Genomic DNA, 26,397 nt, shown 5'->3' on the forward strand with positions numbered 1-26,397 from the left:
CAACGCAGGACTCCAAGTCTGAGTATCCCTCTAGAATCATCGAAAATAGAGTTGGAAGGTGGCTGCAAGACCATCTAGGCCAGCCCCCTGCTCAATGAAGGACTCCAGGTCAGAGCATCCCTATAGAATGATGGAAAATAGGGTTGGAAGGCGCCTGCAAGACCATGTATTCCAACCCCCTGCGCAACGCAGGACTCCAAGTCAGAGCATCCCTATAGAATTATCAAAAGTTAGGGTTGGAAGTGGCCTGCAGGACCATCTTCCAGCCCCCTGCTCAACGCAGTACTCCAAGTCAGAGCATCCCGAGAGAATGATTGAAAATAGGGTTGGAAGGGCCTGCAAGACCATGTATTCCAACCCCGCGCTCAACGCAGGACTCCACGTCAGAGCAGCCCTATATAATCATTGGAAAGTAGGGTTGGGGGGGCCTGCAAGGCTATCTAGTCTAAGCCCCTGCTCCAGGCAGGACTCCAGGTCAGAGCATCCCTATAGAATCATCGAAAATAGGGTTGGAAGGCACCTGCAAGACCATGTATTCCAACCCCGTGCTCAACGCAGGACTCCAAGTCAGAGCATCCTTATCGAATCATCTGAAAGTAGGGTTGGAAGTGGCCTGCAAGACCATCTAGTCCAACCCCCTGCTCAACGCAGGACTCCAAGTCAGAGTTTCCCTATAGAATGATCGAAAATAGGGTTGGAAGGGGCCTGCAAGACCATCTAGTCCAACCCCCTGCTCAACGCAGGACTCCAAGTCAGAGCATCCCTAAGGAATCATCTGAAAGTAGGGTTGGAAGTGGCCTGCAAGACTATCTAATCCAGCCCCCTCCTCAACGTAGGACTCCAAGTCAGAGCATCCCTATAGAATCATCGAAAATAGAGTTGGAAGGAACCTGCAAGACCATCTAGTCCAACCCCTTGCTCAACGCAGGACTCCAAATCAGAGCATCCCTATAGAATGATCGAAAATAGGGTTGGAAGGCGCCTGCAAGACCATGTATTCCAACCCCGTGCTCAACGCAGGACTCCAAGTCAGAGCATCCTTATCGAATCATCTGAAAGTAGGGTTGGAAGTGGCCTGCAAGACCATCTAGTCCAGCCCCCTGCTCAACGCAGGACTCCAAGTCAGAGCATCCCTATAGAATTATCAAAAGTTAGGGTTGGAAGGCGCCTGCAGGACCATCTTCCAGCCCCCTGCTCAACGCAGGACTCCAAGTCAGAGCATCCCTATACAATGAACGAAAATAGGGTTGGAAGGGTCCTCCAAGACCATCCAGGGCACCCCCTGCTCAACGCAGGACTCCAAGTCAGAGTATCCCTCTAGAATCATCGAAAATAGAGTAGGAAGGGGCCTGCAAGACCATCTAGTCTAGCCCCCTGCTCAATGCAGGACTCCGAGACAGAGCATCCCTATAGAATCATCAAAAGGTAGGGTTGGAAGGTGGCTGCAAGACCATCTAGTCCAGCCCCCTGCTCAACGCAGGACTCCAAGTCAGAGCATCCCTATAGAATCATCGAAAATAGAGTTGAAAGGGACCTGCAAGACCATCTAGTCCAACCCCTTGCTCAACGCAGGACTCCAAGCCAGAGCATCCCTATAGAATGATCTAAAATAGGGGTGGAAGGGGCCTGCAAGACCATCTAGTCTAACCCCCTGCTCAATGCAGGACTCTAAGAGCATCCGTATAGAATCATCTGAAAGTACGGTTGGAAGGGCCTGCAAGACCATCTAGTCCAACCCCTTGCTCAACACAGGACTCCGAGTCAGAGCATCCCTATACAATGAACGAAAATAGGGTTGGAAGGGGCCGGCAAGAGATCTAGTCCAGCCCCCTGCTCAACGCAGGACTCCAAGTCTTATTTTCCCTATAGAATGATCGAAAATAGGGTTGGAAGGGGCCTGCAAGACCATCTAGTCCAACCCCCTGCTCAACGCAGGACTCCAAGTCAGAGCATCCCTATAGAATAATCAAAAAGTAGGGTTGGAAGGCGTCTGCAAGACCATCTAGTCCAACCCCCTGCTCAACGCAGGACTCCAAGTCAGAGCATCACTATAGAATCATCTGAAAGTAGGGTTGGAAGTGGCCTGCAAGACTAATCCAGCCCCCTGCTCAACGCAGGACTCCAGGTCAGAGCATCCCTATAGAATCATCGAAAATAGAGCTGGAAGGAACCTGCAAGACCATCTAGTCCAACCCCTTCCTTAACGCAGGACTCCAAATCAGAGCATCCCTATAGAATGATTGAAAATAGGGTTGGAAGGGGCCTGCAAGACCATGTATTCCAACCCCGTGCTGAACGCAGGACTCCAAGTCAGAGCAGCCCTATAGAATCATTGGAAAGTAGGGTTGGGGGGGGCCTGCAAGGCCATCTTTTCCAAGCCCCTCCTCCAGGCAGGACTCCAGGTCAGAGCATCCCTATAGAATGATCGAAAATAGGGTTGGAAGGCGCCTGCAAGACCATGTATTCCAACCCCGTGCTCAACGCAGGACTCCAAGTCAGAGCATCCTTATCGAATCATCTGAAAGTAGGGTTGGAAGTGGCCTGCAAGACCATCTAGTCCAGCCCCCTGCTCAACGCAGGACTCCAAGTCAGAGCATCCCTATAGAATTATGGAAAATAGGGTTGGAAGGCGCCTGCAAGACCATGTATTCCAACCCCCTGCTCAACGCAGGACTCCAAGTCAGAGCATCCCTAAGGAATCATCTGAAAGTAGGGTTGGAAGTGGCCTGCAGGACCATCTTCCAGCCCCCTCCTCAACGAAGGACTCCAAGTCAGAGCATCCCTATAGAATCATCGAAAATAGAGTTGGAAGGAACCTGCAAGACCATCTAGTCCAACCCCTTGCTCAACGCAGGACTCCAAATCAGAGCATCCCTATAGAATGATCGAAAATAGGGTTGGAAGGCGCCTGCAAGACCATGTATTCCAACCCCGTGCTCAACGCAGGACTCCAAGTCAGAGCATCCTTATCGAATCATCTGAAAGTAGGGTTGGAAGTGGCCTGCAAGACCATCTAGTCCAGCCCCCTGCTCAACGCAGGACTCCAAGTCAGAGCATCCCTATAGAATTATCAAAAGTTAGGGTTGGAAGGCGCCTGCAGGACCATCTTCCAGCCCCCTGCTCAACGCAGGACTCCAAGTCAGAGCATCCCTATAGAATGATTGAAAATAGGGTTGGAAGGGTCCTCCAAGACCATCCAGGGCACCCCCTGCTCAACGCAGGACTCCAAGTCAGAGTATCCCTCTAGAATCATCGAAAATAGAGTTGTAAGGGGCCTGCAAGACCATCTAGTCCAGCCCCCACCTCAATGCAGGACTCCAAGACAGAGCATCCCTATAGAATGATCGAAAATAGGGTTGGAAGGCGCCTGCAGGACCATCTTCCAGCCCCCTGCTCAACGCAGGACTCCAAGTCAGAGCATCCCTATAGAATCATCGAAAATAGAGTTGGAAGGGACCTGCAAGACCATCTAATCCAGCCCCCTGCTCAACGTAGGACTCCAAGTCAGAGCATCCCTATAGAAAGATCGAAAATAGAGTTGGAAGGCGCCTGCAAGGCCATCTAGTCCAGCCCCCTGCTCAACGCAGGACTCCAAGTCAGAGCATCCCTATAGAATGATTGAAAATAGGGTTGGAAGGCGCCTGCAAGACCATGTATTCCAACCCCGTCCTCAACGCAGGACTCCAAGTCAGAGCAGCCCTATAGAATCATTGGAAAGTAGGGTTGGAGGGGGCCTGCAAGGCCATCTAGTCCAGCCCCCTGCTCCAGGCAGGACTCCAGGTCAGAGCATCCCTATAGAATGATCGAAAATAGGGTTGGAAGTGGCCTGCAAGACCATCTAGTCCAGCCCCCTGCTCAACGCAGGACTCCAAGTCAGAGCATCCCTATAGAATTATCAAAAGTTAGGGTTGGAAGGCGCCTGCAGGACCATCTTCCAGTCCCCTGCTCAACGCAGGACTCCAAGTCAGAGCATCCCTACAGAATGATTGAAAATAGGGTTGGAAGTGTCCTGGAAGACCATCCAGTGCACCCCCTGCTCAACGCAGGACTCCAAGACAGAGTATCCCTCTAGAATCATCGAAAATAGAGTTGGAAGGCGGCTGCAAGACCATCTAGTCCAGCCAACTGCTCAACGCAGGACTCCAAGTCAGAGCATCCCTATAGAATGATCTAAAATAGGGGTGGAAGGGGCCTGCAAGAACATCTAGTCTAACCCCCTGCTCAATGCAGGACTCCGGGTCAGAGCATCCCTATAGAATGATTGAAAATAGGGTTGGGAGGGGTCTGCATGTCAATCTAGTCCAGCCCCCTGCTCAATGAAGGACTCCAGGTCAGAGCATCCCTATAGAATGATGGAAAATAGTGTTGGAAGGCGCCTGCAAGACCATGTATTCCAACCCCCTGCTCAACGCAGGACTCCAAGTCAGAGCATCCCTATAGAATTATCAAAAGTTAGGGTTGGAAGTGGCCTGCAGGACCATCTTCCAGCCCCCTGCTCAACGCAGTACTCCCAGTCAGAGCATCCCTATAGAATGATTGAAAAGAGGGTTTGAAGGGTCTGCAAGACCATGTATTCCAACCCCGTGCTCAACGCAGGACTCCAAGTCAGAGCAGCCCTATAGAATCATTGGAAAGTAGGGTTGGGGGGGACTGCAAGGCCATCTAGTCCAACCCCCTGCTCCAGGCAAGACTCCAGGTCAGAGCATCCCTATAGAATGATCGAAAATAGGGTTGGAAGGCACCTGCAAGACCATGTATTCCAACCCCGTGCTCAACGCAGGACTCCAAGTCAGAGCATCCTTATCGAATCATCTGAAAGTAGTGTTGGAAGTGGCCTGCAAGACCATCTAGTCCAACCCCCTGCTCAACGCAGGACTCCAAGTCAGAGTTTCCCTATAGAATGATCGAAAATAGGGTTGGAAGGGTCCTGCAAGACCATCTAGTCCAACCCCCTGCTCAACGCAGGACTCCAAGTCAGAGCATCCCTAAGGAATCATCTGAAAGTAGGGTTGGAAGTGGCCTGCAAGACTATCTAATCCAGCCCCCTCCTCAACGTAGGACTCCAAGTCAGAGCATCCCTATAGAATCATCGAAAATAGAGTTGGAAGGAACCTGCAAGACCATCTAGTCCAACCCCTTGCTCAACGCAGGACTCCAAATCAGAGCATCCCTATAGAATGATCGAAAATAGGGTTGGAAGGCGCCTGCAAGACCATGTATTCCAACCCCGTGCTCAACGCAGGACTCCAAGTCAGAGCATCCTTATCGAATCATCTGAAAGTAGGGTTGGAAGTGGCCTGCAAGACCATCTAGTCCAGCCCCCTGCTCAACGCAGGACTCCAAGTCAGAGCATCCCTATAGAATTATCAAAAGTTAGGGTTGGAAGGCGCCTGCAGGACCATCTTCCAGCCCCCTGCTCAACGCAGGACTCCAAGTCAGAGCTTCCCTATACAATGAACGAAAATGGGGTTGGAAGGGTCCTCCAAGACCATCCAGGGCACCCCCTGCTCAACGCAGGACTCCAAGTCAGAGTATCCCTCTAGAATCATCGAAAATAGAGTAGGAAGGGGCCTGCAAGACCATCTAGTCTAGCCCCCTGCTCAATGCAGGACTCCGAGACAGAGCATCCCTATAGAATCATCAAAAGGTAGGGTTGGAAGGTGGCTGCAAGACCATCTAGTCCAGCCCCCTGCTCAACGCAGGACTCCAAGTCAGAGCATCCCTATAGAATCATCGAAAATAGAGTTGAAAGGGACCTGCAAGACCATCTAGTCCAACCCCTTGCTCAACGCAGGACTCCAAGCCAGAGCATCCCTATAGAATGATCTAAAATAGGGGTGGAAGGGGCCTGCAAGACCATCTAGTCTAACCCCCTGCTCAATGCAGGACTCTAAGAGCATCCGTATAGAATCATCTGAAAGTACGGTTGGAAGGGCCTGCAAGACCATCTAGTCCAACCCCTTGCTCAACACAGGACTCCGAGTCAGAGCATCCCTATACAATGAACGAAAATAGGGTTGGAAGGGGCCGGCAAGAGATCTAGTCCAGCCCCCTGCTCAACGCAGGACTCCAAGTCTTATTTTCCCTATAGAATGATCGATAATAGGGTTGGAAGGGGCCTGCAAGACCATCTAGTCCAACCCCCTGCTCAACGCAGGACTCCAAGTCAGAGCATCCCTATAGAATAATCAAAAAGTAGGGTTGGAAGGCGACTGCAAGACCATCTAGTCCAACCCCCTGCTCAACGCAGGACTCCAAGTCAGAGCATCTCTATAGAATCATCTGAAAGTAGGGTTGGAAGTGGCCTGCAAGACTAATCCAGCCCCCTGCTCAACGCAGGACTCCAGGTCAGAGCATCCCTATAGAATCATCGAAAATAGAGCTGGAAGGAACCTGCAAGACCATCTAGTCCAACCCCTTCCTTAACGCAGGACTCCAAATCAGAGCATCCCTATAGAATGATTGAAAATAGGGTTGGAAGGGGCCTGCAAGACCATGTATTCCAACCCCGTGCTGAACGCAGGACTCCAAGTCAGAGCAGCCCTATAGAATCATTGGAAAGTAGGGTTGGGGGGGGCCTGCAAGGCCATCTTTTCCAAGCCCCTCCTCCAGGCAGGACTCCAGGTCAGAGCATCCCTATAGAATGATCGAAAATAGGGTTGGAAGGCGCCTGCAAGACCATGTATTCCAACCCCGTGCTCAACGCAGGACTCCAAGTCAGAGCATCCTTATCGAATCATCTGAAAGTAGGGTTGGAAGTGGCCTGCAAGACCATCTAGCCCAGCCCCCTGCTCAACGCAGGACTCCAAGTCAGAGCATCCCTATAGAATTATCAAAAGGTAGGGTTGGAAGGCGCCTGCAGGACCATCTTCCAGCCCCCTGCTCAACGCAGGACTCCAAGTCAGAGCATCCCTATAGAATTATGGAAAATAGGGTTGGAAGGTGCCTGCAAGACCATGTATTCCAACCCCCTGCTCAACGCAGGACTCCAAGTCAGAGCAGCCCTATAGAATCATTGGAAAGTAGGGTTGGGGGGGACTGCAAGGCCATCTAGTCCAACCCCCTGCTCAAGGCAGGACTCCAGGTCAGAGCATCCCTATAGAATGATCGAAAATAGGGTTGGAAGGCACCTGCAAGACCATGTATTCCAACCCCGTGCTCAACGCAGGACTCCAAGTCAGAGCATCCTTATCGAATCATCTGAAAGTAGGGTTGGAAGTGGCCTGCAAGACCATCTAGTCCAACCCCCTGCTCAACGCAGGACTCCAAGTCAGAGTTTCCCTATAGAATGATCGAAAATAGGGTTGGAAGGGGCCTGCAAGACCATCTAGTCCAACCCCCTGCTCAACGCAGGACTCCAAGTCAGAGCATCCCTAAGGAATCATCTGAAAGTAGGGTTGGAAGTGGCCTGCAAGACTATCTAATCCAGCCCCCTCCTCAACGTAGGACTCCAAGTCAGAGCATCCCTATAGAATCATCGAAAATAGAGTTGGAAGGAACCTGCAAGACCATCTAGTCCAACCCCTTGCTCAACGCAGGACTCCAAATCAGAGCATCCCTATAGAATGATCGAAAATAGGGTTGGAAGGCGCCTGCAAGACCATGTATTCCAACCCCGTGCTCAACGCAGGACTCCAAGTCAGAGCATCCTTATCGAATCATCTGAAAGTAGGGTTGGAAGTGGCCTGCAAGACCATCTAGTCCAGCCCCCTGCTCAACGCAGGACTCCAAGTCAGAGCATCCCTATAGAATTATCAAAAGTTAGGGTTGGAAGGCGCCTGCAGGACCATCTTCCAGCCCCCTGCTCAACGCAGGACTCCAAGTCAGAGCATCCCTATACAATGAACGAAAATAGGGTTGGAAGGGTCCTCCAAGACCATCCAGGGCACCCCCTGCTCAACGCAGGACTCCAAGTCAGAGTATCCCTCTAGAATCATCGAAAATAGAGTAGGAAGGGGCCTGCAAGACCATCTAGTCTAGCCCCCTGCTCAATGCAGGACTCCGAGACAGAGCATCCCTATAGAATCATCAAAAGGTAGGGTTGGAAGGTGGCTGCAAGACCATCTAGTCCAGCCCCCTGCTCAACGCAGGACTCCAAGTCAGAGCATCCCTATAGAATCATCGAAAATAGAGTTGAAAGGGACCTGCAAGACCATCTAGTCCAACCCCTTGCTCAACGCAGGACTCCAAGCCAGAGCATCCCTATAGAATGATCTAAAATAGGGGTGGAAGGGGCCTGCAAGACCATCTAGTCTAACCCCCTGCTCAATGCAGGACTCTAAGAGCATCCGTATAGAATCATCTGAAAGTACGGTTGGAAGGGCCTGCAAGACCATCTAGTCCAACCCCTTGCTCAACACAGGACTCCGAGTCAGAGCATCCCTATACAATGAACGAAAATAGGGTTGGAAGGGGCCGGCAAGAGATCTAGTCCAGCCCCCTGCTCAACGCAGGACTCCAAGTCTTATTTTCCCTATAGAATGATCGAAAATAGGGTTGGAAGGGGCCTGCAAGACCATCTAGTCCAACCCCCTGCTCAACGCAGGACTCCAAGTCAGAGCATCCCTATAGAATAATCAAAAAGTAGGGTTGGAAGGCGTCTGCAAGACCATCTAGTCCAACCCCCTGCTCAACGCAGGACTCCAAGTCAGAGCATCCTTATCGAATCATCTGAAAGTAGGGTTGGAAGTGGCCTGCAAGACTAATCCAGCCCCCTGCTCAACGCAGGACTCCAGGTCAGAGCATCCCTATAGAATCATCGAAAATAGAGCTGGAAGGAACCTGCAAGACCATCTAGTCCAACCCCTTCCTTAACGCAGGACTCCAAATCAGAGCATCCCTATAGAATGATTGAAAATAGGGTTGGAAGGGGCCTGCAAGACCATGTATTCCAACCCCGTGCTGAACGCAGGACTCCAAGTCAGAGCAGCCCTATAGAATCATTGGAAAGTAGGGTTGGGGGGGGCCTGCAAGGCCATCTTTTCCAAGCCCCTCCTCCAGGCAGGACTCCAGGTCAGAGCATCCCTATAGAATGATCGAAAATAGGGTTGGAAGGCGCCTGCAAGACCATGTATTCCAACCCCGTGCTCAACGCAGGACTCCAAGTCAGAGCATCCTTATCGAATCATCTGAAAGTAGGGTTGGAAGTGGCCTGCAAGACCATCTAGTCCAGCCCCCTGCTCAACGCAGGACTCCAAGTCAGAGCATCCCTATAGAATTATGGAAAATAGGGTTGGAAGGCGCCTGCAAGACCATGTATTCCAACACCCTGCTCAACGCAGGACTCCAAGTCAGAGCATCCCTAAGGAATCATCTGAAAGTAGGGTTGGAAGTGGCCTGCAGGACCATCTTCCAGCCCCCTCCTCAACGAAGGACTCCAAGTCAGAGCATCCCTATAGAATCATCGAAAATAGAGTTGGAAGGAACCTGCAAGACCATCTAGTCCAACCCCTTGCTCAACGCAGGACTCCAAATCAGAGCATCCCTATAGAATGATCGAAAATAGGGTTGGAAGGCGCCTGCAAGACCATGTATTCCAACCCCGTGCTCAACGCAGGACTCCAAGTCAGAGCATCCTTATCGAATCATCTGAAAGTAGGGTTGGAAGTGGCCTGCAAGACCATCTAGTCCAGCCCCCTGCTCAACGCAGGACTCCAAGTCAGAGCATCCCTATAGAATTATCAAAAGTTAGGGTTGGAAGGCGCCTGCAGGACCATCTTCCAGCCCCCTGCTCAACGCAGGACTCCAAGTCAGAGCATCCCTATAGAATGATTGAAAATAGGGTTGGAAGGGTCCTCCAAGACCATCCAGGGCACCCCCTGCTCAACGCAGGACTCCAAGTCAGAGTATCCCTCTAGAATCATCGAAAATAGAGTTGTAAGGGGTCTGCAAGACCATCTAGTCCAGCCCCCACCTCAATGCAGGACTCCAAGACAGAGCATCCCTATAGAATCATCAAAAGGTAGGGTTGGAAGGCGGCTGCAAGACCATCTAGTCCAGCCCCCTGCTCAACGCAGGACTCCAAGTCAGAGCATCCCTATAGAATCATCGAAAATAGAGTTGGAAGGGATCTGCAAGACCATCTAGTCCAACCCCTTGCTCAACGCAGGAGTCCAAGCCAGAGCATCCCTATAGAATGATCTAAAATAGGGGTGGAAGGGGCCTGCAAGACCATCTAGTCTAACCCCCTGCTCAATGCAGGACTCTAAGAGCATCCGTATAGAATCATCTGAAAGTACGGTTGGAAGGGGCCTACAAGACCATCTAGTCCAACCCCTTGCTCAACACAGGACTCCGAGTCAGAGCATCCCTATAGAATGATCGAAAATAGGGTTGGAAGGCGCCTGCAAGACCATGTATTCCAACCCCGTGCTCAACGCAGGACTCCAAGTCAGAGCATCCTTATCGAATCATCTGAAAGTAGGGTTGGAAGTGGCCTGCAAGACCATCTAGTCCAGCCCCCTGCTCAACGCAGGACTCCAAGTCAGAGCATCCCTATAGAATTATCAAAAGTTAGGGTTGGAAGGCGCCTGCAGGACCATCTTCCAGCCCCCTGCTCAACGCAGGACTCCAAGTCAGAGCATCCCTATAGAATCATGGAAAATAGGGTTGGAAGGCGCCTGCAAGACGATGTATTCCAACCCCCTGCTCAACGCAGGACTCCAAGTCAGAGCATGCCTATAGAATTATCAAAAGTTAGGGTTGGAAGTGGCCTGCAGGACCATCTTCCAGCCCCCTGCTCAACGCAGGACTCCAAGTCAGAGCATCCCTATAGAATCATCGAAAATAGAGTTGGAAGGGACCTGCAAGACCATCTAGTCCAACCCCCTGCTCAACGCAGGACTCCAAGTCAGAGCATCCCTATAGAATCATCTGAAAGTAGGGTTGGAAGTGGCCTGCAAGACAATCTAATCCAGCCCCCTGCTCAACGTAGGACTCCAAGTCAGAGCATCCCTATAGAAAGATCGAAAATAGAGTTGGAAGGCGCCTGCAAGGCCATCTAGTCCAGCCCCCTGCTCAACGCAGGACTCCAAGTCAGAGCATCCCTATAGAATGATTGAAAATAGGGTTGGAAGGCGCCTGCAAGACCATGTATTCCAACCCCGTCCTCAACGCAGGACTCCAAGTCAGAGCAGCCCTATAGAATCATTGGAAAGTAGGGTTGGAGGGGGCCTGCAAGTCCATCTAGTCCAGCCCCCTGCTCCAGGCAGGACTCCAGGTCAGAGCATCCCTATAGAATGATCGAAAATAGGGTTGGAAGTGGCCTGCAAGACCATCTAGTCCAGCCCCCTGCTCAACGCAGGACTCCAAGTCAGAGCATCCCTATAGAATTATCAAAAGTTAGGGTTGGAAGGCGCCTGCAGGACCATCTTCCAGCCCCCTGCTCAACGCAGGACTCCAAGTCAGAGCATCCCTATAGAATCATGGAAAATAGGGTTGGAAGGCGCCTGCAAGACGATGTATTCCAACCCCCTGCTCAACGCAGGACTCCAAGTCAGAGCATGCCTATAGAATTATCAAAAGTTAGGGTTGGAAGTGGCCTGCAGGACCATCTTCCAGCCCCCTGCTCAACGCAGTACTCCAAGTCAGAGCATCCCTATAGAATGATTGAAAATAGGGTTGGAAGGGGCCTGCAAGACCATGTATTCCAACCCCGTGCTCAACGCAGGACTCCAAGTCAGAGCAGCCCTATAGAATCATTGGAAAGTAGGGTTGGGGGGAGCCTGCAAGGCCATCTAGTCCAAGCCCCTGCTCCAGGCAGGACTCCAGGTCAGAGCATCCCTATAGAATGATCGAAAATAGGGTTGGAAGGCGCCTGCAAGACCATGTATTCCAACCCCGTGCTCAACGCAGGACTCCAAGTCAGAGCATCCTTATCGAAACATCTGAAAGTAGGGCTGGAAGTGGCCTGCAAGGCCATCTAGTCCAACCCCCTGCTTCACGCAGGACTCCAAGTCAGAGCATCCCTATAGAATCATCTGAAAGTAGGGTTGGAAGTGGTCTGCAAGACTATGTAATCCAGCCCCCTGCTCAACGCAGGACTCCAAGTCAGAGCATCCCTATAGAATCATCAAAAGGTAGGGTTGGAAGGCGGCTGCAAGACCATCTAGTCCAGCCCCCTGCTCAGCGCAGGACTCCAAGTCAGAGCATCCCTATAGAACCATCGAAAATAGAGTTGGAAGGGACCTGCAAGACCATCTAGTCCAACCCCTTGCTCAACGCAGGACTCCAAGCCAGAGCATCCCTATAGAATGATCTAAAATAGGGGTGGAAGGGGCCTGCAAGACCATCTAGTCTAACCCCCTGCTCAATGCAGGACTCTAAGAGCATCCGTATAGAATCATCTGAAAGTACGGTTGGAAGGGGCCTGCAAGACCATCTAGTCCAACCCCTTGCTCAACGCAGGACTCCGAGTCAGAGCATCCCTATACAATGAACCAAAATAGGGTTGGAAGGGGCCTGCAAGACCATCTAGTCCAGCCCTCTGCTCAACGCAGGACTCCAAGTCATAGTTTCCCTATAGAATGATCGAAAATAGGGTTGGAAGGGTCCTCCAAGACCATCTAGTCCAACCCCCTGCTCAACGCAGGACTCCAAGTCAGAGTTTCCCTATAGAATGATCGAAAATAGGGTTGGAAGGGGCCTGCAAGACCATCTAGTCCAACCCCCTGCTCAACGCAGGACTCCAAGTCAGAGCATCCCTATAGAATGATGGAAAATAGGGTTGGAAGGGTCCTCCAAGACCATCCAGGGCACCCCCTGCTCAATGCAGGACTCCAAGACAGAGCATCCCTATAGAATCATCAAAAGGTAGGGTTGGAAGGCGGCTGCAAGACCATCTAGTCCAGCCCCTTTCTCAACGTAGGACACCAAGTCAGAGCATCCCTATAGAATCATCGAAAATAGAGTTGGAAGGGACCTGCAAGACCATCTAGTCCAACCCTCTGCTCAACGCAGGACTCCAAGTCAGAGCATCCCTATAGAATCATCTGAAAGTAGGGTTGGAAGTGGCCTGCAAGACTATCTAATCCAGCCCCCTGCTCAACGTAGGACTCCAAGTCAGAGCATCCCTATAGAAAGATCGAAAATAGAGTTGGAAGGCGCCTGCAAGGCCATCTAGTCCAGCCCCCTGCTCAACGCAGGACTCCAAGTCAGAGCATCCCTATAGAATGATTGAAAATAGGGTAGGAAGGCGCCTGCAAGACCATGTATTCCAACCCCGTCCTCAACGCAGGACTCCAAGTCAGAGCAGCCCTATAGAATCATTGGAAAGTAGGGTTGGAGGGGGCCTGCAAGGCCATCTAGTCCAGCCCCATGCTCCAGGCAGGACTCCAGTTCAGAGCATCCCTATAGAATGATCGAAAATAGGGTTGGAAGTGGCCTGCAAGACCATCTAGTCCAGCCCCCTGCTCAACGCAGGACTCCAAGTCAGAGCATCCCTATAGAATTATCAAAAGTTAGGGTTGGAAGGCGCCTGCAGGACCATCTTCCAGCCCCCTGCTCAACGCAGGATTCCAAGTCAGAGCATCCCTATAGAATGATTGAAAATAGGGTTGGAAGGGTCCTGCAAGACCATCCAGTGCACCCCCTGCTCAACGCAGGACTCCAAGTCTGAGTATCCCTCTAGAATCATCGAAAATAGAGTTGGAAGGTGGCTGCAAGACCATCTAGGCCAGCCCCCTGCTCAATGAAGGACTCCAGGTCAGAGCATCCCTATAGAATGATGGAAAATAGGGTTGGAAGGCGCCTGCAAGACCATGTATTCCAACCCCCTGCGCAACGCAGGACTCCAAGTCAGAGCATCCCTATAGAATTATCAAAAGTTAGGGTTGGAAGTGGCCTGCAGGACCATCTTCCAGCCCCCTGCTCAACGCAGTACTCCAAGTCAGAGCATCCCGAGAGAATGATTGAAAATAGGGTTGGAAGGGCCTGCAAGACCATGTATTCCAACCCCGCGCTCAACGCAGGACTCCACGTCAGAGCAGCCCTATATAATCATTGGAAAGTAGGGTTGGGGGGGCCTGCAAGGCTATCTAGTCTAAGCCCCTGCTCCAGGCAGGACTCCAGGTCAGAGCATCCCTATAGAATCATCGAAAATAGGGTTGGAAGGCACCTGCAAGACCATGTATTCCAACCCCGTGCTCAACGCAGGACTCCAAGTCAGAGCATCCTTATCGAATCATCTGAAAGTAGGGCTGGAAGTGGCCTGCAAGGCCATCTAGTCCAACCCCCTGCTCAACGCAGGACTCAAAGTCAGAGCATCCCTATAGAATCATTTGAAAGTAGGGTTGGAAGTGGCCTGCAAGACTATCTAATCCAGCCCCCTGCTCAACGCAGGACTCCAAGTCAGAGCATCCCTATAGAATAATCAAAAAGTAGGGTTGGAAGGGGCATGCAAGACCATCTAGTCCAACCCCCTGCTCAACGCAGGACTCCAAGTCAGAGCATCCCTAAGGAATCATCTGAAAGTAGGGTTGGAAGTGGCCTGCAAGACTATCTAATCCAGCCCCCTCCTCAACGTAGGACTCCAAGTCAGAGCATCCCTTTAGAATCATCAAAAATAGAGTTGGAAGGAACCTGCAAGACCATCTAGTCCAACCCCTTGCTCAACGCAGGACTCCAAATCAGAGCATCCCTATAGAATGATCGAAAATAGGGTTGGAAGGCGCCTGCAAGACCATGTATTCCAACCCCGTGCTCAACGCAGGACTCCAAGTCAGAGCATCCTTATCGAATCATCTGAAAGTAGGGTTGGAAGAAGCCTGCAAGACCATCTAGTCCAGCCCCCTGCTCAACGCAGGACTCCAAGTCAGAGCATCCCTATAGAATTATCAAAAGTTAGGGTTGGAAGGCGCCTGCAGGACCATCCAGGGCACCCCCTGCTCAACGCAGGACTCCAAGTCAGAGCATCCCTATAGAATGATTGAAAATAGGGTTGGAAGGGTCCTCCAAGACCATCCAGGGCACCCCCTGCTCAACGCAGGACTCCAAGTCAGAGCATCCCTATAGAATGATGGAAAATAGGGTTGGAAGGGTCCTCCAAGACCATCCAGGGCACCCCCTGCTCAATGCAGGACTCCAAGACAGAGCATCCCTATAGAATCATCAAAAGGTAGGGTTGGAAGGCGGCTGCAAGACCATCTAGTCCAGCCCCTTTCTCAACGTAGGACACCAAGTCAGAGCATCCCTATAGAATCATCGAAAATAGAGTTGGAAGGGACCTGCAAGACCATCTAGTCCAACCCTCTGCTCAACGCAGGACTCCAAGTCAGAGCATCCCTATAGAATCATCTGAAAGTAGGGTTGGAAGTGGCCTGCAAGACTATCTAATCCAGCCCCCTGCTCAACGTAGGACTCCAAGTCAGAGCATCCCTATAGAAAGATCGAAAATAGAGTTGGAAGGCGCCTGCAAGGCCATCTAGTCCAGCCCCCTGCTCAACGCAGGACTCCAAGTCAGAGCATCCCTATAGAATGATTGAAAATAGGGTAGGAAGGCGCCTGCAAGACCATGTATTCCAACCCCGTCCTCAACGCAGGACTCCAAGTCAGAGCAGCCCTATAGAATCATTGGAAAGTAGGGTTGGAGGGGGCCTGCAAGGCCATCTAGTCCAGCCCCATGCTCCAGGCAGGACTCCAGTTCAGAGCATCCCTATAGAATGATCGAAAATAGGGTTGGAAGTGGCCTGCAAGACCATCTAGTCCAGCCCCCTGCTCAACGCAGGACTCCAAGTCAGAGCATCCCTATAGAATTATCAAAAGTTAGGGTTGGAAGGCGCCTGCAGGACCATCTTCCAGCCCCCTGCTCAACGCAGGACTCCAAGTCAGAGCATCCCTATAGAATGATTGAAAATAGGGTTGGAAGGGTCCTGCAAGACCATCCAGTGCACCCCCTGCTCAACGCAGGACTCCAAGTCTGAGTATCCCTCTAGAATCATCGAAAATAGAGTTGGAAGGTGGCTGCAAGACCATCTAGGCCAGCCCCCTGCTCAATGAAGGACTCCAGGTCAGAGCATCCCTATAGAATGATGGAAAATAGGGTTGGAAGGCGCCTGCAAGACCATGTATTCCAACCCCCTGCGCAACGCAGGACTCCAAGTCAGAGCATCCCTATAGAATTATCAAAAGTTAGGGTTGGAAGTGGCCTGCAGGACCATCTTCCAGCCCCCTGCTCAACGCAGTACTCCAAGTCAGAGCATCCCGAGAGAATGATTGAAAATAGGGTTGGAAGGGCCTGCAAGACCATGTATTCCAACCCCGCGCTCAACGCAGGACTCCACGTCAGAGCAGCCCTATATAATCATTGGAAAGTAGGGTTGGGGGGGCCTGCAAGGCTATCTAGTCTAAGCCCCTGCTCCAGGCAGGACTCCAGGTCAGAGCATCCCTATAGAATCATCGAAAATAGGGTTGGAAGGCACCTGCAAGACCATGTATTCCAACCCCGTGCTCAACGCAGGACTCCAAGTCAGAGCATCCTTATCGAATCATCTGAAAGTAGGGCTGGAAGTGGCCTGCAAGGCCATCTAGTCCAACCCCCTGCTCAACGCAGGACTCAAAGTCAGAGCATCCCTATAGAATCATTTGAAAGTAGGGTTGGAAGTGGCCTGCAAGACTATCTAATCCAGCCCCCTGCTCAACGCAGGACTCCAAGTCAGAGCATCCCTATAGAATAATCAAAAAGTAGGGTTGGAAGGGGCATGCAAGACCATCTAGTCCAACCCCCTGCTCAACGCAGGACTCCAAGTCAGAGCATCCCTAAGGAATCATCTGAAAGTAGGGTTGGAAGTGGCCTGCAAGACTATCTAATCCAGCCCCCTCCTCAACGTAGGACTCCAAGTCAGAGCATCCCTTTAGAATCATCAAAAATAGAGTTGGAAGGAACCTGCAAGACCATCTAGTCCAACCCCTTGCTCAACGCAGGACTCCAAATCAGAGCATCCCTATAGAATGATCGAAAATAGGGTTGGAAGGCGCCTGCAAGACCATGTATTCCAACCCCGTGCTCAACGCAGGACTCCAAGTCAGAGCATCCTTATCGAATCATCTGAAAGTAGGGTTGGAAGAAGCCTGCAAGACCATCTAGTCCAGCCCCCTGCTCAACGCAGGACTCCAAGTCAGAGCATCCCTATAGAATTATCAAAAGTTAGGGTTGGAAGGCGCCTGCAGGACCATCCAGGGCACCCCCTGCTCAACGCAGGACTCCAAGTCAGAGCATCCCTATAGAATGATTGAAAATAGGGTTGGAAGGGTCCTCCAAGACCATCCAGGGCACCCCCTGCTCAACGCAGGACTCCAAGTCAGAGTATCCCTCTAGAATCATCGAAAATAGAGTTGGAAGGGGCCTGCAAGACCATCTAGTCCAGCCCCCTGCTCAATGCAGGACTCCAAGACAGAGCATCCCTATAGAATCATCAAAAGGTAGGGTTGGAAGGCGGCTGCAAGACCATCTAGTCCAGCCCCCTGCTCAACGCAGGACTCCAAGTCAGAGCATCCCTATAGAATCATCGAAAATAGAGTTGGAAGGGACCTGCAAGACCATCTAGTCCAACCCCCTGCTCAACGCAGGACTCCAAGTCAGAGCATCCCTATAGAATCATCTGAAAGTAGGGTTGGAAGTGGCCTGCAAGACTATCTAATCCAGCCCCCTGCTCAACGTAGGACTCCAAGTCAGAGCATCCCTATAGAAAGATCGAAAATAGAGTTGGAAGGCGCCTGCAAGGCCATCTAGTCCAGCCCCCTGCTCAACGCAGGACTCCAAGTCAGAGCATCCCTATAGAATGATCGAAAATAGGGTTGGAAGGCGCCTGAAGACCATGTATTCCAACCCCGTGCTCAACGCAGGACTCCAAGTCAGAGCATCCTTATCGAATCATCTGAAAGTAGGGTTGGAAGTGGCCTGCAAGACTATCTAATCCAGCCCCCTGCTCAACGTAGGACTCCAAGTCAGAGCATCCCTATAGAAAGATCGAAAATAGAGTTGGAAGGCGCCTGCAAGGCCATCTAGTCCAGCCCCCTGCTCAACGCAGGACTACAAGTCAGAGCATCCCTATAGAATGATTGAAAATAGGGTTGGAAGGTGCCTGCAAGACCATGTATTCCAACCCCGTCCTCAACGCAGGACTCCAAGTCAGAGCAGCCCTATAGTATCATTGGAAAGTAGGGTTGGAGGGGGCCTGCAAGGCCATCTAGTCCAGCCCCCTGCTCCAGGCAGGACTCCAGGTCAGAGTATACCTCTAGAATCATCGAAAATAGAGTTGGAAGGGGCCTGCAAGACCATCTAGTCCAGCCCCCACCTCAATGCAGGACTCCAAGACAGAGCATCCCTATAGAATCATCAAAAGGTAGGGTTGGAAGGCGGCTGCAAGACCATATCGTCCAGCCCCCTGCTCAACGCAGGACTCCAAGTCAGAGCATCCCTATAGAATCATCGAAAATACAGATGGAAGGGATCTGCAAGACCATCTAGTCCAACCCCTTGCTCAACGCAGGACTCCAAGCCAGAGCATCCCTATAGAATGATCTAAAATAGGGGTGGAAGGGGCCTGCAAGACCATCTAGTCTAACCCCCTGCTCAACGCAGGACTCCAAGTCAGAGTATCCCTCTAGAATCATCGAAAATAGAGTTGGAAGGGGCCTGCAAGACCATCTAGTCCAACCCCCTGCTCAACGCAGGACTCCAAGTCAGAGCATCCTTATCGAATCATCTGAAAGTAGGGCTGGAAGTGGCCTGCAAGGCCATCTAGTCCAACCCCCTGCTCAACGCAGGACTCCAAGTCAGAGCATCCTTATCGAATCATCTGAAAGTAGGGTTGGAAGTGGCCTGCAAGACTATCTAATCCAGCCCCCTGCTCAACGCAGGACTCCAAGTCAGAGCATCCCTATAGAATAATCAAAAAGTAGGGTCGGAAGGGGCCTGCAAGACCATCTAGTCCAACCCCCTGCTCAACGCAGGACTCCAAGTCAGAGTTTCCCTATAGAATGATCGAAAATAGGGTTGGAAGGCGCCTGCAAGACCATCTAGTCCAGCCCCCTGCTCAACGCAGGACTCCAAGTCAGAGTTTCCCTATAGAATGATCGAAAATAGAGTTGGAAGGCGCCTGCAAGGCCATCTAGTCCAGCCCCCTGCTCAACGCAGGACTCCAAGTCAGAGCATCCCTATAGAATGATTGAAAATAGGGTTGGAAGGCGCCTGCAAGACCATGTATTCCAACCCCGTCCTCAACGCAGGACTCCAAGTCAGAGCAGCCCTATAGAATCATTGGAAAGTAGGGTTGGAGGGGGCCTGCAAGGCCATCTAGTCCAGCCCCATGCTCCAGGCAGGACTCCAGTTCAGAGCATCCCTATAGAATGATCGAAAATAGGGTTGGAAGTGGCCTGCAAGACCATCTAGTCCAGCCCCCTGCTCAACGCAGGACTCCAAGTCAGAGCATCCCTATAGAATTATCAAAAGTTAGGGTTGGAAGGCGCCTGCAGGACCATCTTCCAGCCCCCTGCTCAACGCAGGACTCCAAGTCAGAGCATCCCTATAGAATGATTGAAAATAGGGTTGGAAGGGTCCTGCAAGACCATCCAGTGCACCCCCTGCTCAACGCAGGACTCCAAGTCAGAGTATCCCTCTAGAATCATCGAAAATAGAGTTGGAAGGTGGCTGCAAGACCATCTAGTCCAGCCCCCTGCTCAACGCAGGACTCCAAGTCAGAGCATCCCTATAGAATCATCGAAAATAGAGTTGAAAGGGACCTGCAAGACCATCTAGTCCAACCCCTTGCTCAACGCAGGACTCCAAGCCAGAGCATCCCTATAGAATGATCTAAAATAGGGGTGGAAGGGGCCTGCAAGACCATCTAGTCTAACCCCCTGCTCAATGCAGGACTCTAAGAGCATCCGTATAGAATCATCTGAAAGTACGGTTGGAAGGGCCTGCAAGACCATCTAGTCCAACCCCTTGCTCAACACAGGACTCCGAGTCAGAGCATCCCTATACAATGAACGAAAATAGGGTTGGAAGGGGCCGGCAAGAGATCTAGTCCAGCCCCCTGCTCAACGCAGGACTCCAAGTCTTATTTTCCCTATAGAATGATCGAAAATAGGGTTGGAAGGGGCCTGCAAGACCATCTAGTCCAACCCCCTGCTCAACGCAGGACTCCAAGTCAGAGCATCCCTATAGAATAATCAAAAAGTAGGGTTGGAAGGCGTCTGCAAGACCATCTAGTCCAACCCCCTGCTCAACGCAGGACTCCAAGTCAGAGCATCACTATAGAATCATCTGAAAGTAGGGTTGGAAGTGGCCTGCAAGACTAATCCAGCCCCCTGCTCAACGCAGGACTCCAGGTCAGAGCATCCCTATAGAATCATCGAAAATAGAGCTGGAAGGAACCTGCAAGACCATCTAGTCCAACCCCTTCCTTAACGCAGGACTCCAAATCAGAGCATCCCTATAGAATGATTGAAAATAGGGTTGGAAGGGGCCTGCAAGACCATGTATTCCAACCCCGTGCTGAACGCAGGACTCCAAGTCAGAGCAGCCCTATAGAATCATTGGAAAGTAGGGTTGGGGGGGGCCTGCAAGGCCATCTTTTCCAAGCCCCTCCTCCAGGCAGGACTCCAGGTCAGAGCATCCCTATAGAATGATCGAAAATAGGGTTGGAAGGCGCCTGCAAGACCATGTATTCCAACCCCGTGCTCAACGCAGGACTCCAAGTCAGAGCATCCTTATCGAATCATCTGAAAGTAGGGTTGGAAGTGGCCTGCAAGACCATCTAGTCCAGCCCCCTGCTCAACGCAGGACTCCAAGTCAGAGCATCCCTATAGAATTATGGAAAATAGGGTTGGAAGGCGCCTGCAAGACCATGTATTCCAACCCCCTGCTCAACGCAGGACTCCAAGTCAGAGCATCCCTAAGGAATCATCTGAAAGTAGGGTTGGAAGTGGCCTGCAGGACCATCTTCCAGCCCCCTCCTCAACGAAGGACTCCAAGTCAGAGCATCCCTATAGAATCATCGAAAATAGAGTTGGAAGGAACCTGCAAGACCATCTAGTCCAACCCCTTGCTCAACGCAGGACTCCAAATCAGAGCATCCCTATAGAATGATCGAAAATAGGGTTGGAAGGCGCCTGCAAGACCATGTATTCCAACCCCGTGCTCAACGCAGGACTCCAAGTCAGAGCATCCTTATCGAATCATCTGAAAGTAGGGTTGGAAGTGGCCTGCAAGACCATCTAGTCCAGCCCCCTGCTCAACGCAGGACTCCAAGTCAGAGCATCCCTATAGAATTATCAAAAGTTAGGGTTGGAAGGCGCCTGCAGGACCATCTTCCAGCCCCCTGCTCAACGCAGGACTCCAAGTCAGAGCATCCCTATAGAATGATTGAAAATAGGGTTGGAAGGGTCCTCCAAGACCATCCAGGGCACCCCCTGCTCAACGCAGGACTCCAAGTCAGAGTATCCCTCTAGAATCATCGAAAATAGAGTTGTAAGGGGCCTGCAAGACCATCTAGTCCAGCCCCCACCTCAATGCAGGACTCCAAGACAGAGCATCCCTATAGAATGATCGAAAATAGGGTTGGAAGGCGCCTGTAGGACCATCTTCCAGCCCCCTGCTCAACGCAGGACTCCAAGTCAGAGCATCCCTATAGAATCATCGAAAATAGAGTTGGAAGGGACCTGCAAGACCATCTAATCCAGCCCCCTGCTCAACGTAGGACTCCAAGTCAGAGCATCCCTATAGAAAGATCGAAAATAGAGTTGGAAGGCGCCTGCAAGGCCATCTAGTCCAGCCCCCTGCTCAACGCAGGACTCCAAGTCAGAGCATCCCTATAGAATGATTGAAAATAGGGTTGGAAGGCGCCTGCAAGACCATGTATTCCAACCCCGTCCTCAACGCAGGACTCCAAGTCAGAGCAGCCCTATAGAATCATTGGAAAGTAGGGTTGGAGGGGGCCTGCAAGGCCATCTAGTCCAGCCCCCTGCTCCAGGCAGGACTCCAGGTCAGAGCATCCCTATAGAATGATCGAAAATAGGGTTGGAAGTGGCCTGCAAGACCATCTAGTCCAGCCCCCTGCTCAACGCAGGACTCCAAGTCAGAGCATCCCTATAGAATTATCAAAAGTTAGGGTTGGAAGGCGCCTGCAGGACCATCTTCCAGTCCCCTGCTCAACGCAGGACTCCAAGTCAGAGCATCCCTACAGAATGATTGAAAATAGGGTTGGAAGTGTCCTGGAAGACCATCCAGTGCACCCCCTGCTCAACGCAGGACTCCAAGACAGAGTATCCCTCTAGAATCATCGAAAATAGAGTTGGAAGGCGGCTGCAAGACCATCTAGTCCAGCCAACTGCTCAACGCAGGACTCCAAGTCAGAGCATCCCTATAGAATGATCTAAAATAGGGGTGGAAGGGGCCTGCAAGAACATCTAGTCTAACCCCCTGCTCAATGCAGGACTCCGGGTCAGAGCATCCCTATAGAATGATTGAAAATAGGGTTGGGAGGGGTCTGCATGTCAATCTAGTCCAGCCCCCTGCTCAATGAAGGACTCCAGGTCAGAGCATCCCTATAGAATGATGGAAAATAGTGTTGGAAGGCGCCTGCAAGACCATGTATTCCAACCCCCTGCTCAACGCAGGACTCCAAGTCAGAGCATCCCTATAGAATTATCAAAAGTTAGGGTTGGAAGTGGCCTGCAGGACCATCTTCCAGCCCCCTGCTCAACGCAGGACTCCAAGTCAGAGCATCCCTATACAATGAACGAAAATGGGGTTGGAAGGGTCCTCCAAGACCATCCAGGGCACCCCCTGCTCAACGCAGGACTCCAAGTCAGAGCATCCCTATAGAATCATCGAAAATAGAGTTGAAAGGGACCTGCAAGACCATCTAGTCCAACCCCTTGCTCAACGCAGGACTCCAAGCCAGAGCATCCCTATAGAATGATCTAAAATAGGGGTGGAAGGGGCCTGCAAGACCATCTAGTCTAACCCCCTGCTCAATGCAGGACTCTAAGAGCATCCGTATAGAATCATCTGAAAGTACGGTTGGAAGGGCCTGCAAGACCATCTAGTCCAACCCCTTGCTCAACACAGGACTCCGAGTCAGAGCATCCCTATACAATGAACGAAAATAGGGTTGGAAGGGGCCGGCAAGAGATCTAGTCCAGCCCCCTGCTCAACGCAGGACTCCAAGTCTTATTTTCCCTATAGAATGATCGAAAATAGGGTTGGAAGGGGCCTGCAAGACCATCTAGTCCAACCCCCTGCTCAACGCAGGACTCCAAGTCAGAGCATCCCTATAGAATAATCAAAAAGTAGGGTTGGAAGGCGACTGCAAGACCATCTAGTCCAACCCCCTGCTCAACGCAGGACTCCAAGTCAGAGCATCTCTATAGAATCATCTGAAAGTAGGGTTGGAAGTGGCCTGCAAGACTAATCCAGCCCCCTGCTCAACGCAGGACTCCAGGTCAGAGCATCCCTATAGAATCATCGAAAATAGAGCTGGAAGGAACCTGCAAGACCATCTAGTCCAACCCCTTCCTTAACGCAGGACTCCAAATCAGAGCATCCCTATAGAATGATTGAAAATAGGGTTGGAAGGGGCCTGCAAGACCATGTATTCCAACCCCGTGCTGAACGCAGGACTCCAAGTCAGAGCAGCCCTATAGAATCATTGGAAAGTAGGGTTGGGGGGGGCCTGCAAGGCCATCTTTTCCAAGCCCCTCCTCCAGGCAGGACTCCAGGTCAGAGCATCCCTATAGAATGATCGAAAATAGGGTTGGAAGGCGCCTGCAAGACCATGTATTCCAACCCCGTGCTCAACGCAGGACTCCAAGTCAGAGCATCCTTATCGAATCATCTGAAAGTAGGGTTGGAAGTGGCCTGCAAGACCATCTAGCCCAGCCCCCTGCTCAACGCAGGACTCCAAGTCAGAGCATCCCTATAGAATTATCAAAAGGTAGGGTTGGAAGGCGCCTGCAGGACCATCTTCCAGCCCCCTGCTCAACGCAGGACTCCAAGTCAGAGCATCCCTATAGAATTATGGAAAATAGGGTTGGAAGGTGCCTGCAAGACCATGTATTCCAACCCCCTGCTCAACGCAGGACTCCAAGTCAGAGCAGCCCTATAGAATCATTGGAAAGTAGGGTTGGGGGGGACTGCAAGGCCATCTAGTCCAACCCCCTGCTCAAGGCAGGACTCCAGGTCAGAGCATCCCTATAGAATGATCGAAAATAGGGTTGGAAGGCACCTGCAAGACCATGTATTCCAACCCCGTGCTCAACGCAGGACTCCAAGTCAGAGCATCCTTATCGAATCATCTGAAAGTAGGGTTGGAAGTGGCCTGCAAGACCATCTAGTCCAACCCCCTGCTCAACGCAGGACTCCAAGTCAGAGTTTCCCTATAGAATGATCGAAAATAGGGTTGGAAGGGGCCTGCAAGACCATCTAGTCCAACCCCCTGCTCAACGCAGGACTCCAAGTCAGAGCATCCCTAAGGAATCATCTGAAAGTAGGGTTGGAAGTGGCCTGCAAGACTATCTAATCCAGCCCCCTCCTCAACGTAGGACTCCAAGTCAGAGCATCCCTATAGAATCATCGAAAATAGAGTTGGAAGGAACCTGCAAGACCATCTAGTCCAACCCCTTGCTCAACGCAGGACTCCAAATCAGAGCATCCCTATAGAATGATCGAAAATAGGGTTGGAAGGCGCCTGCAAGACCATGTATTCCAACCCCGTGCTCAACGCAGGACTCCAAGTCAGAGCATCCTTATCGAATCATCTGAAAGTAGGGTTGGAAGTGGCCTGCAAGACCATCTAGTCCAGCCCCCTGCTCAACGCAGGACTCCAAGTCAGAGCATCCCTATAGAATTATCAAAAGTTAGGGTTGGAAGGCGCCTGCAGGACCATCTTCCAGCCCCCTGCTCAACGCAGGACTCCAAGTCAGAGCATCCCTATAGAATGATTGAAAATAGGGTTGGAAGGGTCCTCCAAGACCATCCAGGGCACCCCCTGCTCAACGCAGGACTCCAAGTCAGAGTATCCCTCTAGAATCATCGAAAATAGAGTTGTAAGGGGTCTGCAAGACCATCTAGTCCAGCCCCCACCTCAATGCAGGACTCCAAGACAGAGCATCCCTATAGAATCATCAAAAGGTAGGGTTGGAAGGCGGCTGCAAGACCATCTAGTCCAGCCCCCTGCTCAACGCAGGACTCCAAGTCAGAGCATCCCTATAGAATCATCGAAAATAGAGTTGGAAGGGATCTGCAAGACCATCTAGTCCAACCCCTTGCTCAACGCAGGAGTCCAAGCCAGAGCATCCCTATAGAATGATCTAAAATAGGGGTGGAAGGGGCCTGCAAGACCATCTAGTCTAACCCCCTGCTCAATGCAGGACTCTAAGAGCATCCGTATAGAATCATCTGAAAGTACGGTTGGAAGGGGCCTACAAGACCATCTAGTCCAACCCCTTGCTCAACACAGGACTCCGAGTCAGAGCATCCCTATAGAATGATCGAAAATAGGGTTGGAAGGCGCCTGCAAGACCATGTATTCCAACCCCGTGCTCAACGCAGGACTCCAAGTCAGAGCATCCTTATCGAATCATCTGAAAGTAGGGTTGGAAGTGGCCTGCAAGACCATCTAGTCCAGCCCCCTGCTCAACGCAGGACTCCAAGTCAGAGCATCCCTATAGAATTATCAAAAGTTAGGGTTGGAAGGCGCCTGCAGGACCATCTTCCAGCCCCCTGCTCAACGCAGGACTCCAAGTCAGAGCATCCCTATAGAATCATGGAAAATAGGGTTGGAAGGCGCCTGCAAGACGATGTATTCCAACCCCCTGCTCAACGCAGGACTCCAAGTCAGAGCATGCCTATAGAATTATCAAAAGTTAGGGTTGGAAGTGGCCTGCAGGACCATCTTCCAGCCCCCTGCTCAACGCAGGACTCCAAGTCAGAGCATCCCTATAGAATCATCGAAAATAGAGTTGGAAGGGACCTGCAAGACCATCTAGTCCAACCCCCTGCTCAACGCAGGACTCCAAGTCAGAGCATCCCTATAGAATCATCTGAAAGTAGGGTTGGAAGTGGCCTGCAAGACAATCTAATCCAGCCCCCTGCTCAACGTAGGACTCCAAGTCAGAGCATCCCTATAGAAAGATCGAAAATAGAGTTGGAAGGCGCCTGCAAGGCCATCTAGTCCAGCCCCCTGCTCAACGCAGGACTCCAAGTCAGAGCATCCCTATAGAATGATTGAAAATAGGGTTGGAAGGCGCCTGCAAGACCATGTATTCCAACCCCGTCCTCAACGCAGGACTCCAAGTCAGAGCAGCCCTATAGAATCATTGGAAAGTAGGGTTGGAGGGGGCCTGCAAGTCCATCTAGTCCAGCCCCCTGCTCCAGGCAGGACTCCAGGTCAGAGC

Source organism: Heloderma suspectum, chromosome W (assembly GCF_057233095.1).
Source record: "Heloderma suspectum isolate Gila_16-S chromosome W, 16-S_ref, whole genome shotgun sequence".
Taxonomy (NCBI): domain Eukaryota; kingdom Metazoa; phylum Chordata; class Lepidosauria; order Squamata; family Helodermatidae; genus Heloderma; species Heloderma suspectum.